The sequence below is a fragment of the Hipposideros armiger genome, unplaced genomic scaffold, assembly GCF_001890085.2.
Source record: "Hipposideros armiger isolate ML-2016 unplaced genomic scaffold, ASM189008v1 scaffold_35, whole genome shotgun sequence".
Taxonomy (NCBI): Eukaryota; Metazoa; Chordata; class Mammalia; order Chiroptera; family Hipposideridae; genus Hipposideros; species Hipposideros armiger.
Genome location: NW_017731385.1, coordinates 4,464,915 through 4,482,005, shown reverse-complemented (window position 1 = coordinate 4,482,005; position 17,091 = coordinate 4,464,915). Strand labels below are relative to the sequence as shown.

The 17,091-nt window shown below is 38.5% G+C and overlaps 1 protein-coding gene across 11 annotated transcripts in view; it reads right to left on the bottom strand.

Annotated features, from left to right (window-relative positions):
• Window positions 1-17,091, bottom strand: part of MEF2A (myocyte enhancer factor 2A) — a 126,374-nt gene that overhangs the window by 108,881 nt on the left and 402 nt on the right. Inside the window, exon 1 of one of the 11 annotated variants that reach the window (XM_019637875.1) lies at window positions 9,947-10,051. The exons of the other annotated variants lie outside the window; for them this stretch is intronic. The gene's annotated coding sequence lies outside the window, so the exon portion shown is untranslated. Of the gene's footprint in view, window positions 1-9,946; window positions 10,052-17,091 lie in introns of those variants that run through there. 11 annotated transcript variants of the gene reach the window in all.

Sequence of the window (17,091 nt, the reverse complement as noted above, 5' to 3'; positions counted from 1 at the left end):
GGCTAACACTCCTAGTATTCCTTTTGAGGCATATAGTTACTGGAACCTATATCATTTTTATAGTCCTCAACCACCTGAACTCTAACAACAAGCACATTTTGTCCACACACAAAACAAAAAGTTTAAAAATGAGCACACTTTAAAATGTGACATTATGCACTTAACAGAATGGCCAACTATACATCCATCACTTTGGTTAAACAGCCTGACTGATAAACTGGCAAACTCTGTCAAACAGCTGGCCAATGAGGATGTTGGCTGGAATCTAGAATGTGTAGACAATGTATTCATGATATTCTGCAACTTCCTCAAGTTTTGAAATGAAAGAAGCCTCAAGAGGTCTTTTTAGGGACACAAACTCCAAAGCTTACAGAAATGAAATGGAATCCAGGAGTAAAATCCAGATCACCAGTCTAAACCACATTAAAGTGGGGTTCTACCTATTTAAAACAAATAACAAAAACACTGATGGAAAAAAAGAAATCCAAAAGGTCTGAAAGTCATCTTGAAAGATGCTATGACTTGGGATTTCTCTTGCAAGTAATTTGATACTTCTGAAGTGCTGGCCTGAACCTTAAAATAAAATAGAGACAGGGGCTGCTGATTATCCTCACAGCCTCACCTTTGCACAGATTCTGATATGGCTTCTTAATTGAGACAGAATTATGGAGAGTTATAGCTACTGCCCTAGGAACTGCATATTATCTCCTACCTGTTACGTCTACAACACACGCCTTTAGAGAGTTGTGGCAATTATAAAGTACTGTACTACTTGACTTCTCTGCTAAGTAGATCCATGAAAGTGCATGTGTCAAAATTTCATCTACCAGATCTCACAGCAGAAAAAAGGCTGAGAACTATCGATCTAGACTAGCAGGGGTAGAGATGACAAAGTTATCTTTTCAAAACCTTGGCTCAGTCCAAATTTTGCAAAGTGCAAAACCTAGGGTCATCTGAAAGACCGCAATTTTAATGAATTCATTTACTATATACTCACTGAGAATCTATATGAAAAGAATGCAAGAAGAGCTAAGAGAGCACAAAGACCTTCAATGCAGTGTGTATAAATCTACTGATTTTAATCAATATGGTATGTATGGAAAGACAGATACAAAATACTATATATAGGATTTCAAATGAAAAAAACTAATTGGAAGGAATCAGTTCTTTATGGAGAGCACAGCATTTGGTCTTGCCCAGAAAAGAGCAAGAAGTGGGATACAGGAAAGAATGAGAAACGGATCATCTATCTTTATCTACGTCTTCTATTTGAAAGGCACATATTCCCACCAACTTCCACCAGACAATCAAATTAAAGAATGAACCCTGCACTGCGCTTTTTGGAAAGTGATGTTCAGCCCTATTCTTTAAGGAACCGAGCTTTATTAATAAAAAAGGATATACACATCATCTTCGTTATCTTGTATGGACATAATAAAGGCAGCCCTAGTCACGTCCTAGCTTTGTGAACTTTCAACAGCTCTTCCTTACCTGAAGAACAAAGCCCAACCTGCTTCATATTCGATGTGCTCCACAGTCTGGCCTCAAGCCGTCTTTCCCACTTTACCATCTTCTACTTCCTAAAATCCCCCCATTCTGGCCAAACTGTGTCCAATCTGCACCTCTCACTTTCCTGTTTTAGCTTTTTCGCTCAAACTGTTTTCTCTGTGGAATATCTTTTCCACATCTCTGACAATAAAATTTGACATCTAACTCAAATATCAGTTCTTCCACAAAGCATGCCCTAACCACTTCTGAACTCTTCCTTCCCCGAACTCCCGAATCCATTCATTATGTCTAAGATTTACACATCACTTGGCAATTAATATACCAAAGTAATTGATGTGGTTTTACCCGCCCTAAGCCATTACCTTCTAGAAGCAAAGCGCTGTATCGCATGTATGTGTGTTTAGATTTCAAATCAATACAGAAATAATAGTTAAGGCAGTAAGAAGATTTGGGGTAGAGCTCAAAAGAGGGGGTGAGGGGGCCACACCATGGACATTGCTTTGGGGCTACCATGTTTACCAGTTGAAAGTAAAAGGGGAGGGCAATGAAAAGAGTGTATAAAGAGCCCATCAAGTCATTATTTGAGACTTAAGAAAAATGTCAAAAAAGAAATGAAAGCTCATAAATGAGGTTCCAAAGACAGACAGCTGTGCATCGGTACTAACTGACTGCCTTTAAATATCATTAGAAAATCAAGGGGAGATTCCAAGGACACATCATTAATAGCAAAAGGGTCTAATTTATATTCTGAATGATTTCTGATGTTTCAAGTTAATATGCCTTTTAAGTTCTGATTGATACTTTTACCAAAAAAAAATGCAAAATGACTAATGAAACAAGTCAATTTCTACTCCAACAACATAAAATACTGACAAAAAGCTTGTTAATTCTACAGAAAGGTGCTTAAAGGTAATAAATAACTTAAACTAAATTCTAGAAACCAACCATAAAGAACTTCAACACATAATTACAACTTTGTTAAATATCTCATGTTAAAAAGCATAAAAGACAAAGAACCAATTAACTTTGGCGACAATAAACAGATTTAGTGCCACATTATTAAACACAGTGAGTGTAGAGTCAAGGAATAACACCACAGCTACCACGGATTGTAATCAAAGGACACTGTCAAGATCATAAAACTGAGAAAACCAAGAGAGCGTAGAAAAAGAATGAAAAGAAGTACATATGGTTGAATTTCAAAGAAGTTAACATCTATCGATCAATGCCAAGTTTAGAAGCACCTTTGCCCAAAACGACACATATTGGATTGCGATTAGAATAAAGAAGTAGCAAAGAAGCTCTTGGCTGAATAGAAGCCTATAACTCATTCATGTTAGAATAAAACCAAGGCATTTCCAATATACATTACAGAAAGAAACCTTTTTATTAATAACCTTACTTTACCAAAAAAAAAGCACTTAAGACTCTTGCAATGACCAGGGAGCTGAGTTTACATGCTAGCAGAATGAAGTATGGATATTTATATTTATTCAGTTTATTTCTCATTTGAGGTACTTTCTGGGGTCTCTAACTCCAGTGGAAGTTGACTGTCCATGGCTTTTCTTAACTAAAAGTTCAGTAACACTGATACCGTAAGTCAGTAGATTCCCATTCCCCCGTCCCCAAAAGTAGAGACTTTATTGTGAACAATGATGGTAGAGTATCTAAGTATTGGGTTGTCAGAAAAGCCATGACGTATTTTGTCTATGTTTTTCAAAGGTCATTTATTTATATAAAGAACAAAGATCAATCAGTAATATATTACCCATTTGGTTCGATAACCTTTTGCCATCTTTCAGTGAGCATCATAATTCCTCATTCATAGAAGAACCTGTCTTTATTTGCAAAAAACTGAACAAGGTGCTGATTTACAGCCTCATCTGAATTGAACATTACACCACATAAGCAGTTTTGAAGACACAAAATAAGTGGAAGTCTGACGGCGCAAGGTCAGGCAAGCATGGTGGGTGTGGCAACACATCCCATCCAAGCTCCAATCATTTTTGACAGGTGATCAAACTTGTGTGTGGTCTCGTGTTGTCGTGATGGAATATAATTCCTTTACAATTAACAAGCTCTGGACATTTCTGGATGATGGATTAGTTCAAACTGTCCAACTGTCGTCAGTACACATTCAAATTGATTGTTTGGTTCCTTAGTAGGAACTCAAAAAACACGACACCTTTAAAATCCCACCACACTGAGAGCATAACCTTCTTCTGATGAATGTCTGCTTTCGATGTCGTTTGAGGCGAATCATCACGTCGGGACCAAGATCGTTTGTGCACCACATTGTTGTAAACAATCCACTTCTCATCACCAATTATCAGTCACTTCAAAAAAGGATCGTTTTCCTCACATTTAATGAGCATATTGCAGATGTTTATATGCGCGGTCAAATAAACTTGAGTTCATGTGGAACCCAAATATCAAGCTTGCTTACGTATCCCAGCTTCTTCAGGTGGTTGTGAATGCTTGAATGATGGATGTTCAATGTTTCTGCAATCTCTCGTGTCGTGTAACGTGTGTTTGACTTGATCAATGCCTTTATTTTGTCGTCATCAATCTCGGTGAGCCTCCCTGACTGAGCATCGTTGAGATCAAAATCACCAGCACAAAATTTCATGAACCATCGTTGGCACTGACGTTCTTGTAGAAGCACTGTCACTGTAAACTTTATGCAACTTTTCACAAGCTTGACGTGCGTTCTTCCCTTTATGGAAGTAAAACAGTAAAATATGGTATAAATTCAGTTTGGGCTTCCATCTTCAACTTGTTGTAAAGTCTCCAAAACTCAACCAAATCGTTCAATTTTTTTTTAGAATGAAGCTAGAACTATCAGCTGTCAAATGACATAGCAATAACATAGATGTGAATGACTTTAGTACTTTCAAAAATGAACTAATGCCATCTGTCGCAAACATGTATCATGACTTTTCCGACAACCTAATAACTCTAAAAATGCTCCCCTAAACGATATGACAAAAACAAAAACGGAAAAGGAAATTCTATACAAAACCTCACTTTCAGCATAGCCTGAAGACAAAGAATGCTGATCCTGCAAAATAACTGTGAGTGAAAACAGAAAAATCATCATATCCCAGCACCTGACTTCTCAGATGGCCCCTCCACCCCAACTCAGCCACAAGGCTTGGTGGCAAGGAGGCTAACAAAGGAGCCTAACAGTTATTGGCAAGGACCCCCAACAATATTAAACCCACCCTAAATCTGAAAACATTGTTAAAGTGTCTGGGTGGATCAGAATTGGTAAGCAAGATCAAAGTTCTGGTGATCTAAAGGAATAGGTGCCATTTAAGGAGTAGCTGCCATATAAAGGGGCACAACTTGACCACACATAGCTTCTGGCGAAGAAAATGGGCAAAAGGAAGGAAAAGTGTCCTTTGGCAATTGGATAGTAAAGGGAAAAAGAAAAAGCAGGAAATGTAAGATCTTGTATGACCAAGAAGAATGATAAAATTGTAAGTCTCACAACCCTTCACCGACCATTAAAACAAAACAAAAACCACCAAAGTAACAGAGCTGTTCTATACTGACAGAGAGGCATCATTAAACTAGGAATTCTATAAAACACCCAATACCATAAAACTGAATGAAAGAGGGCCGGCCAAGTGGCACGTTGGTTAAGAGTTGGCTTGGGACGCCAGCTCTGAGCAGCAGGGCCCCAGTTCGGATCCCACATGAGGGCCAGTGACAATGCGCCCTCTATAGCTAAGATGGTGAACAACAGCTCGACCTGGAGCTGGGCTGCCGTTAAGTCACAAGCAATGGCGTAGGCTGCAGACCCTGCTGCAGTGGGCTGCTGTAAAGCTACCATGAGCTACCATGAGTGGCTGGCACTGGCGTGAGCTGCCAAAAGCCACTGTGAGTGGCCGTCCAGTGGCTGGTGACTGATCTGCCTCACCCAGGAAGAGTGCAATGATAATACCAACATGGGCCAGTGAAGCAATGTCCTCCACAACTAGACTGAAGAACAAAAAAAGGACAGCAACTTGTCTGTTCCCCTTCCCCGATTCCCCAATGCTGTTCCCCTCCCCCAATTCCCAATAAAAAATCTTAAAAAAAAAAAATGAACAAAAGAAAAGTGAAGTCTAGAAAATAGGGAACAGAATTTGACACACATCAACTGAGGAAAACCCCCTACCAAAAACAACCTCGAAACAGAAAAAAAACAAACAAGCATGTGAAGATATGAAAACCACTTAGAATAAAAAATTCAAAAGCTAAAAAACAAAAATGGACAAAATACAAAGAGAAATTTTAAATGCTAGCTGAATTCAAAAGAGAAATGGGAAAAATTAAAAATTATTACAGAAGTGAAGATAAATTGTGAGGCACCCAACGGAGAATGAACTCAAGCAAAAACGAGGTACTAAAGTGGCTTTATGTGTTAGGAGCCACATCCATCCACACCTGGTGTGAGGCTACATCTGATCTCAGGTAGTAGCTCCCTATCTGCTACTTCACAGTAACTTACAAGCCACACTCACCTACACAGGCAAACTTACTGTTTTGGTCATATTGGCTTTTTTTCATATTTGCTATGTATTTATGTATTACTTGGCCATTTAACATATCTAAAACCATGCTGCTGTTTTAAATAGGTTTATTAGGCTCCTATTCTTTCTGTTCAACGTGTCAGTGACAAGGTTTGAGCGTGTTCCCCCAGCTCCATTCATCCCACTAAACCCCATGGAATTTATTACACAACTCCGCAGAGCACAGTGACTCTTAGCAACACATAAGCCGTAGTGTGGATGTGTTTATGGGGGTTCGTATACACACATGTATTCCTTAGCTCTGCTGAGGAGGCCTAGAAACGATGACAGCCCAGTAGCAACGAGCACAGCTAGCACCCAGGCCTTGGTTTCTAAATGCTATCCTCCAGGGCTCTTTGGAAAAGATGGTTCCAGGATCGGGACAGGTAAAATACAAGATGAGCCCAGCGTTTCTTGTAGTACCAGAAAGGAAGGAAGTTCTCAGAAAAAGATGGAAACATGTCAAAGGCATACAGGAGTCAACCAGAAGGAGCTCTCAATGGCCAAAGCTGGACGGTCTGAGCAATAAAATGATGACAGTATGAGATTATAACCTACAAAATAAAATATCTTTGAGTCTATACTAACGTAAATAAGTGACTGAATAAATGAGAGAGAAGGGACATCTCTTCATTACAGAAGAATTTCAACTGATAAATGAGAAAGGAACAAAACATTTTTTTAAATCACCATTAAGTAAATATTACAGTAATAATTGCAGCAGCTGAGTCCACCGATAGATGCTAAAATGAGTGAAAGTTGGAGAAACAGGAAATTAACATAGTCTCTCCCCCAAAATATTTTTCATTTTCAAAGAGAAAAACTCCTTATACGACTTTACTATGGAGAAACCAGCAGAGGCCACCTTGATCACTATTAAGTGATCAATATTAACAAATAATAACACACTGACATCATATGCCCCGATATAAAATGTACCTCCAGGTATACCGTTACTTCTGTGGTAATATGGCCCAAAACGCAGAATCCCAAATTAATCGTAAGAAAACATCAAAGAAGCCCAAGTTGAAACACATTCTAAAAAATAATGACCAGTACCCCTCAAAAGCATCCAGATCACAAAGACAAGAAAAGAATGAGTTAATATCAAGACTTGCCTTACGGTTTTTGTGGCTAAATCCTCTCAGTTCCCTGCTCACTTCATATCTTCACTTCCACTCCTCTTCAAATACCCATTTTATGGCCAAATCCTGGGCCTTTGTCATGACCAGGAACTGTTCCCCTTCTGAGAGTGAATTACACACCCCTTTCTCTGACGTACCTCTTTATCATTCCAGGCACTCTCTCGCCAACTGCCCATTCATCCCTCAGTTGCCCATACCATACACCTCATCATCACCCCAACCCCTCTTTCTCTTTCACCTTCCACATGCCCTCCCTCCATCACCGAGTTCTTTAATTCTACCTCCTATGTATCTCTCAAACCCATCTATTTCTTCAGTCCTCATACCACTACCGTGGTCCAGGCCGCCTTACCCCTCTTAACTAATTTGTTGTAACACCCTCCTAATTATTCTCCCGGCCTCCCAGTTTCAAGTGTCTCCGAAGAATTCTCCACGGTGCAATCAGTATTGTTTTTATTTTTTTTTTCATTCATCTCCTCCCAGGCTTAAGATGCTTCAATTTTCCCTAGGATAATAACAATTCCTTAACATAAGAGCTTAAGAAATCTTCACAATCTGGCCCCATTTACCTGCTCAGCCCCATCTTTCTCTACTAATCCTTTTTGTGCCTGCCCTCTCTTGTACTGAACTTGAGTTTCTCCATGCAATTCAAGCTCTTCATTGTGGCACTTAATTTTACTTTCATAAACAATTCAATGTTAATTAGGTATAAAGCATGTAAAGTTACAAAGGATCTAGATATCGTCTCATTTTATAATTAAAGTGATGCCCAGAAAGGTGATTACTTTCTAAAGAATAAAACAACAATGTGAAGATTAGGCATTTGGATGTTCTTTGAGTGCATACTTTAGCCTTAGGAATTAAGTTTTTAAATTTTGAAGTTGAAAATTTTTTAGTTTTTCATTTCTTCTAGAAAAGTTATTAAAAACAGAACAAATGAATCACCAATTCAAAGAGTCCACAAAATTACCTAAAATGTTATAACCAGAATATTGAATTATGGTATAAGAGTAATAAAGATAATGGGTCATTAAACAATGACAACATAAACAATATATGGGTATCAACTATAGTCAAGATGATGGAACATAGTTACTGCATATACAAAGAGATATAAAGCAGGATTCCTACACCCAGAACACTTAAAATATGTTTTGGAAAACAAGACCCAACCATTACAGAATTAAATAGAAACATTAAGTGAAAGGAGTCACTTAAACTGTTAACACTTTCAAAGAGAAAGACTTTCTTCTAAGGTGTTGCAGGAATGTAAAGGGAAATTACAACCTACCGCCTAAGGCATCAACACAAACTCAAAATTTCTGAGCTTGGTCAACTGCAAGAGCTCTGAAACAATGCAAGTCCAGTACCAACAAGTACACCTACTGCCCAGTTCTTGGTTTCTAAATACTCTTACCCAATACAAGAAGCCAGGACTCGAAGAAATGCCTGACTGTCAGCAGCAGGAAAAGCAGAAGATGAGTCTGGATTATTTTATTGTGCCAAAAAGGAGTGCCCCCAAAATGATAGGAACATGTCAAAACAATCAATGAGTTAAGCTGAAGGAGCACCCACTGACCAAACCTAAGTGAATGTGGAACATCAAAATGAATACTGGACTAACAGGTAATACAGTATACCCTACTTAAAAAAAAAACTATGAATTTATATTGATATTAAATAAGCAAACAAGAAGAAAAAGCTCTTTCTAATAGAACAAAATGCCAACTAATAAATGTAGAAGGAATAGTTAGAAAACACCATTTGGGAACCATTGTAGAAATAACTGATTAAGGCAAGAATCATCAATGAATGCTAAAACCATTATGTGAACATTTTGGGGAGCATGGAATATTTACACAGTCTCAAAGTATCACCCCACAGATTATTCAATAATAACAAAGACGAAATCATAACTTTTTTATGCAGAAAATTGACAGGCCAACATTAACTAAGTGGCCGAAGTAAACATCACTAAGAATGGGTCAAACTGACATTACACGGCCTCCTGATGTGATACGAGTACACTGAGTGTGTGTGTGTGTGTGTGTGTGTGTGTGTGTGTGTGTATATATATATATATATACAAAAATATCATCACTGCTGTGGGATTTCTGCCAAAAATGCATAACCTGAATCTAACAACAAAGAAGCAACATGACAAACCAAACCTGATGGACATCCTACAAAACAAAGGGCCCATAATCTTCAAAACTATTCATGTCAGGAAAAAGGAAAACAGATTGAAGGACTGTTTCAAGTTAAAGGAGAGAAGAGATATGACAACTAAAATGCAATGGCTAATACTGGACGAGAAAAAATGCTATTAAAGGATATTATTGGCACAACTGAAGAGATGTTCAGTTGTTATAACAACATATAACTATATGTTATATATTATCAATATTGAATTTCTCGAATCCATCATACTATGGTTATGTAAGAACATGTCTGCTTTTAGGAGATATCAGCTGAAGCATTTAGGGGTAAAGCATCATGATGTGTGCAACGTACTCTCAAATGGTTCAATAACAACAGTAATTAAAATAGGAAGAGGAAGAAAAAGGGAAGGAGGCCGGTGAGAAGGAAAAAGGAGCTCTACAGCGTGGATTCCTGCTATTACATTAGAATACACGCTATGTTCAATGACATTTTACGTTTATCATGTGGTTTGCTTGCTGGAAAGCACATGGTGCACTGACACACAGCATTTCCCCCAGCCCTTGCAGGCACCTGTGATGTTCTGCCTCGGATGATATGCCTCTGACTTGAACTGAGCAAACTTCCATCTCTGGCGCACTCCACAAGATGTAATCAAGGAGCTTCAAGCTGGAAATAAAATAGTAATATCTGTTTCCAGACGGTGGGGCCACTCTGCAAATACAAAGAATAATAAAGCCAAGGTGCTAAATGTTAACAATCTTGGTGAATCTAGGTGACAGGTGTATGGGTGGTCACTGCACTATTCTTGTAACTTTTCTCTGTTTTTTCCAAAAAAAAAAGTTAAACACAAAAAACAAACAAACAAAAAAACCTTTGGCCATACTAAAACTTTACTTTGGGGAAACTGAGCCATTTCTGAAAAACAAAATCTTAACTCCCAGGCTCTTCTCTCCCTTCCCCTTCATAATCCATATCAAATTAAGTTTAACACCATTAAGAAAAAAGTTCTCAACAGCAAAATAAACATTTTTGTAAAGTTGTCCCCAACTTGCAAATGGATATGTTCCAAAAGCCCATTTGTAAGTCAGCTGTCTAGAATGTGGTTTGATTTTCACAATTACAAATAGTGGTTAGGTCCCTAATGCTGGCCACAAAGCTCTTTGACAAGGCTTTGTTAGCAGCGCAGTTGAATTAGTATTGTATTTCATGTACACTATGTTAAATTGCAGAGTCCCCTCCCCCTACCCTTTCTGAAAGAACATAAAATTTGCTGGAGAAGCTGAAGGGAGGGAATAAAGGGGATGTTGGTTAATAAGGAGCAACTAGAAACAAATTCTAATTTCTAACACTGTTTTTATGGGGACGTGCATTTCAAAACTGGAAATATAGCCCTCAGACAAGATGGCTACTGGCTGCCCAGCAAGAAGGCAAAATGGAATAACAGGAAATGCCACTTGTGCTCAACAGCTCTGGGAGTCCTGCCCTGACCCAGAATGCTGATGACAGACAATATGTTAATATGTATACAAATTCATAAGGTGTATTTTATAGTCTGGAAAGCACCTTTATAATTTTTAAAGGCAGGGTGGGAAAATTAGTGTGTGGTCATTTTGGGTAACTAGGAAAATGTCAGCATTTACTGCATATTCACCATATACCAGTATAGACAGATGGGTACTGAGCATACAAAAAAGAGAAGATAGTCTTTGAAGTAGGGACTCAGCCTAGCAGAAGAGAATCAATTACAATATTCCAAATATTCTAAAATGGTATTTACAAAGAGTGCATGTGTCAAAAACAAGGGAGAAAAACTTTGTCTAATGATTAAAACTGGTATCACAGATGATATCTGAACTACAAGTTACAGGACAAATAGTTCAATGCGTATATGGGCAAGGAAACGTTCCACTTCCTGGCAAAAACATGAACAAAGATACAGAAGCACTCATTCAAATATTTACTATCTTCCACGAGCCAGGCAGCATGCTAATGCCTGGAGATACAGCTACCTACAGGACAGGCATGGAGCTTACATGCCTTCATGGAGCTTACATTCAGGTAACAGAGAAAACCCACAAATAAGCAATCATTCAACAAACAAGATGAGTACAAGTTACAATAAGTATCTTAAAGGAAATAAACAAGGTGTGTGAGAAAGTAACTAAGTACAACATTAAACCCAATGAGCTGAGTGAAGAAGTAAGATATGGGCCAAGTTCCAAAGGGTTTATCCATACCAATCTTATGAAGAGCATCTCAGGCAGGTATTACAAAAAGTGCAAGAGACCCTAAAATAAGGACAGACTTCAGAGAACACTAAGGGGGTGGGTGTGGCTGGCATCCACTGAAAAGGTAGAAAAAGGATCGATTATTGAGGGCCATTACGACCCTGGAAAGGAGTGCAGGCTTTAGTCTGACAGAAATGGGAAGTCATTGGAAGATTTTTTAAGTAGAGAAATGACACGATTTAGCTCTTGAAATGATCGCTGGGGCTGCTGTGGGATAAAAACTTGTGAGGAGCAAGAAATAAGAAGCCCCGTTAAGAGGCTGCTACAGTAATTCATGCACAAGATAACGATGCCTTGAAAAAAGGAGGTGGCAGTGAACACTAAGAGTGGTGGACTGGCTCAAGATAAATTCTGAAGGTACTACAGAATGTGTGGACGGATCGGATTTGAGAGAAAAGAATCCAGAAAGATCTCTTAAGTTCTTGGCTCAAGTACCCAAGTACTGCGGTTTACTGAGATCGAGAAAGCCACCCGAGACGCCAGGGTTTGGGGTAGGAGGGAGGAAGAAATGTTGGGGAGAGGAATAAATAGCCATATTTTAGTCATATGGCTAATATTATGTTTGAAATTCCAACTAGATTTCCAAATGGATATCAAACCCAGGGAAAATTCTGGGCTAGAAAAATAAAAGTGGTAGTCATCAGCCTACATGGCCTTTTCAGGGAAGAGCCAACAGCTGGCCTAAAGTGGGTCATACATTGAAGGGGAGTGAGCCTGGGAAGATAGGACAGAATCCTATTATGGAGTAAATCATGATTCAAACAACAGCAACAGCCACAGTAGTGATGATAGTGGTGGTAGGGAACAAAATTTACTGCATTTCAGGTACCAAGCTAAAGGCTTGATAAGACATCTCATTTAATCCTCTCGACAACTCTATGAAGTAAATAATACTATAAACACTATTTTATACACTGAGCTTCAAGAAGATGGAGAACTTGCCAAAGAACACAAAGTGCCAGAGTGGGTATTCTGAGGCGTCTGATTTTAGAGGCCAACCTCGTCCTTTACATGACTGCCTCTCTACTGAATTCCTATGCCTTCAAAGTTTTTCTTCAAAGAAGAGTCACATTTAGATCTAAATGTTAGAAATATAGTTCCAGTCTCTATGTAAAAAATGGTGGGCATAAGAGGTGAGACAGGCGAATACAGTATTAGTCAGCACAAGAGTACCTTGTTTCAATAAGCCCACAGTTACAAGTTATCTTACCAGGCTGAATGAAGGGTCACAAATCATAACTCAAACTAATCCAAGTCAGCCTACATATGCTGCTGGTAACAAAAATAACCTGGGAGAGGGGTCCAGCTCACACAGTACAAATTTACCACCCACTACCAAAATATTTCTCAAAACATACAACTTTACTGAAGGTTGAGTTTAAGTTCATAAAGTTTGTATTTCTGTATAAGGAAGAAAATAAAATTAGTATTGATTCAAGACAACCATAAAAAGATGTGCCTTGGTTGATGTTTATTAGAAGTCTGATTGGCTAGTATCTGTTTTTCACCTACGTTAGTAATTCCTCACCCTTTCAGCGTCATCGGTTATTGAACTGAAGAAGTAAATTACCGGCTGTCGTACACCAATGTTCAGATATTGGTATTCCACCCCACAAACCAGCTAATTTTGAACTTACATGTTTATGGTTGCATCTCAAGTGATTGCTAAGATAATCTGATATTAAATAAAATATTAAGTTCAATAACTATCAATTAAATTCAGTAAATATAATTATTCAATAAATAACAAACATCTATATAAAAATACAGTGTTTATTAAATGTGTGCCAATACACATCCCATGCTAGGCACGAGACTTATTAACAAATAAGTTTACACTCAATTATAATAAACTGGACACAGGGTCCATATATTATAGAGTACATAGGTAAAGCATACACAGATAAAATCATTTAGTTCCACAGAGCAGGTAAAATTAAGTATAAACAATTATAGATTACCTACTAAAGAAAATCTATTTTAAAAATATATTTAGTCCAGGTATGTTATAAAAATAGTTTTGTAATTTCAAATTTTAATTATTGTATCTTGAAGACAACACCCACAGATAATTCTTAAAGGACATATTTCACCGAAGAATAGGGAAAATATTTATATTTAATTCTAACTCTTTTTTAATATTTGGGGAGATTATGGAGGTGACACTCAAACAATGGTTGCAGATCAAAAACCTAATGTAGAACAGGTAACTAAACATTTTATGTATAATCTGACAATGAATTTAAAACACAAAAATACTGTATCCCAAACAAATACATGCACATTCTCTTGTATTTATACATTATACGAAGTCCTTTTGGTCACAGACACCAAATGTACAGGACCTAGGCAGAGCACCTACATAATCTTCATAGGAAGAGATGTATGGAGGAAGAGATGAAGGGAGATGAGGAAATACTCATGTTTGTACATTAAGCCTCAGGCAGGGTGCTACAAAATTTCACATTTTTGTTAATTATTGCATTTAATTCTAACAATTCCAAGAAACAGTTCCTTCTGTTTTACAGAAAATGTCTCATAACTTTGTCAGTGGTGAAGCTGAGATCTGAACCTAGATCTGATGACAAAGTCAAGGCCTTCCTTTATAAAGACTTGAAAATCAGCACGTATTAAAGTGTTCTTCTGCAGGTGATCTAACTGAAAGAGTGATTTGATTTTCCATATTTATACTTCTCTTATTAAACATTGAGAGGGCACTCCTCCATTTACTAAGAATGTTCACAGATTTTCTTCCTAATCTAGAAAAAAGCATTTTCAATCCACAAAGCAGCATTTTCATTGCCTTATTATTAATAAACTTCAGCTAGACTCTGTAACATTCTTATGTATCGAGTGTGTGTGTGTATATATATACGTATACACACATACACATACATATATACATATTCTAAAACAAAAGATGGGAGCATGGTCTGATTACAAGACAGAATAAATGAAATGAGAAATGCCCACAGACAATCCAGGACCATCATTATTGTATGTTACACTCAACTTCTCTTACCAACAGCAGCAAAGGGAGGGGGGAAAGGTGGCTTTCCAAAACCTGACTGACAAGCATGCTACTTCCAAATAACAAATTTGCCTACAGCTTCCTCCTAAATCAGGACACAAATCTACTAAACAGATTTAATCGAACTTTTTCAAACTTCAAAATCATGTTCTAATAAACATTTCCATAATTACTTAACCACCCAGAATACACCTGAATATTTCTCTTGGTAACCAAATAATTAATGAATGATGTTGCTACTGCTTGAACAATAAAATTAATATTAACCTGCACAGCATTCTAAATGGAATATGCAAAGCTGGAACGTTACTGTTTTGAAAAAACAAACACCACTGGAAACTCAAGATCTTTACAAGATTATTTCCAATTGTATTTACAAAAAACAATCTTTGTCACACATACCCATTAAGGAAATGTAAAAACTCTAACAATATGGAAGGTTATTCTCCAACCATAATTCAACATGGTGACATTACAATTATTATTTCTGAGCCCAAATGAGCTAATTTCCTTCCACTGAACAACCCTTACCACTCACTCCCCTCAATAGTTTAAATTTTTTAAAACTTTTTCTGGGAAGTAATTTGAGTTAAATATAATTTTATCACCTGTGTTCCAATATGAATAAAACCATAGCTTTATACATATATAATAGTGTGAATTAAATGAAACAGAAAAGCAAATTTGTTTAGGCAGGGCCCTAGTCACAATCTTGACTGCTTTAGTAATTAAGTTTCTATTGGAAATACTCTTGCAAAAGAATTGTCCATCTAAAGACAGTCTACAAAGTCGTTGGAGTATTTTCATTGTAACACCATTATCACAATTTTTTACAATAATGCTCACTGAGAACTGAAAGTGATTCCAGAATCAATTAGTGTATCATCATATACAACAAACTAATCTTAATATTTTACATGACACCTAACATGTGTTCATTACATGTGATATAAAGTCCAACTAAAACTGGCATCCACTGCAGTGAAAACATTTTGACTTTTTTCCTAAAACAAAAGTTACCATACAGAGTTAAATAAGAGTAAAGACTAAATCCTCCAAAAATAAACCCCCTCAAATAACCCAAAACCAAAAAATGGACATACAAAAGCAGTAACACAATAGTTATTTTATTCACTTCCTCGATTCATATTTTTAAAATAAATGCCATCTTTGTGTTTAAAAAAAAAAAATTTTTTTTTAAGCTGTGTTGTTTACCTTTTCCACAGACGGACTTGTTCAAGTACTGCCAAGGTAACAGATTTTAAAACTGACAACTGGAGTACTTGGCAGTTGCCAAAACAACACAGCTGGATTCTTAAAGGGAAAGTACTCTTGTGTAATGTACACCTAGTCACAGCTTTAGAGAACCTTCTCTCCATATAGTAATAGATCAAGACACAAGGGGAACATGTGGCGCATTAAAACAAACAAACAAACAAAAAAACTTGAAGACTTTTAGACAACATTTGTTTTAAAACACATGTATTATTACCACATCACAGCAGGCCTCTCTGATAGCACATTTACTAGAATGCCAATCTCATTGTAAACTAAAATGCAAGTTAACCCTATGCTGCTATTCAATCTACACACGGTTCGCTACTTGACCATGACAGGAGGCTGACTTCCTATCTCGGGAATCACACTTCAAGTCGACACTTTCACGGGGGAGGGAAAAAAACTGCTTTTCTAATTCAGAAATGCTCACCTTTTCCAAAGTTGTTTGTACTGTGTCACCTACTAATTTAATTATCGCTGTTCCAAGACAAATGATATTGAACTAAAAGGCAAAGTTCCCATCACACAAAATCCTCCCTGCGAGCCGGGACCCGCTTGGATGTCCGGGGGGCAGCGAGCGAATGGTTCCCCCCCGCAGCCCCGCAACGTTTCCACGCAGGGTCCGGGGTCCGCACCCGCAGGTGCCCCCGGCCACCTCCCTGGCCCGCCCCAAACCCCGACCCCGCCACTGACATTTACACACACGGCGAGTTCGGACCCACACGTTCCGCCCCGTTAGACGAACCTTCTCCCAAAGCAGAAGTGGGGGAACTTCTTCAAGTCCCGCAGCGCAGAGCGCCCCCCGCACGGGGGGTCAATCCCTTCAAGGAGACCCCGGCCTCGGAGCGCAAGATGACCGGCCCGCCGGCGTTCCGCCCCGGAGAAGCTCCGGGCCCCCAGGGAACTCCTTCAACTTTCAAGGAGGTGACGTCCACCACCGCCCCCCGACACCAAGCGCCGTGTGCGCCCGGCGAGGCTCCTCCAGCTGCCCTGCCTCCCGCCGCCGGCCCCGCGACACCCCGTCAGACCCCGGGCCCGCCCTCGGGGCACCCCGCCCCCACCTCCGAGGGCGCCTCGCCCCTCGCCCCTCGGCGTGCACCCAAACACGACCACCCCCG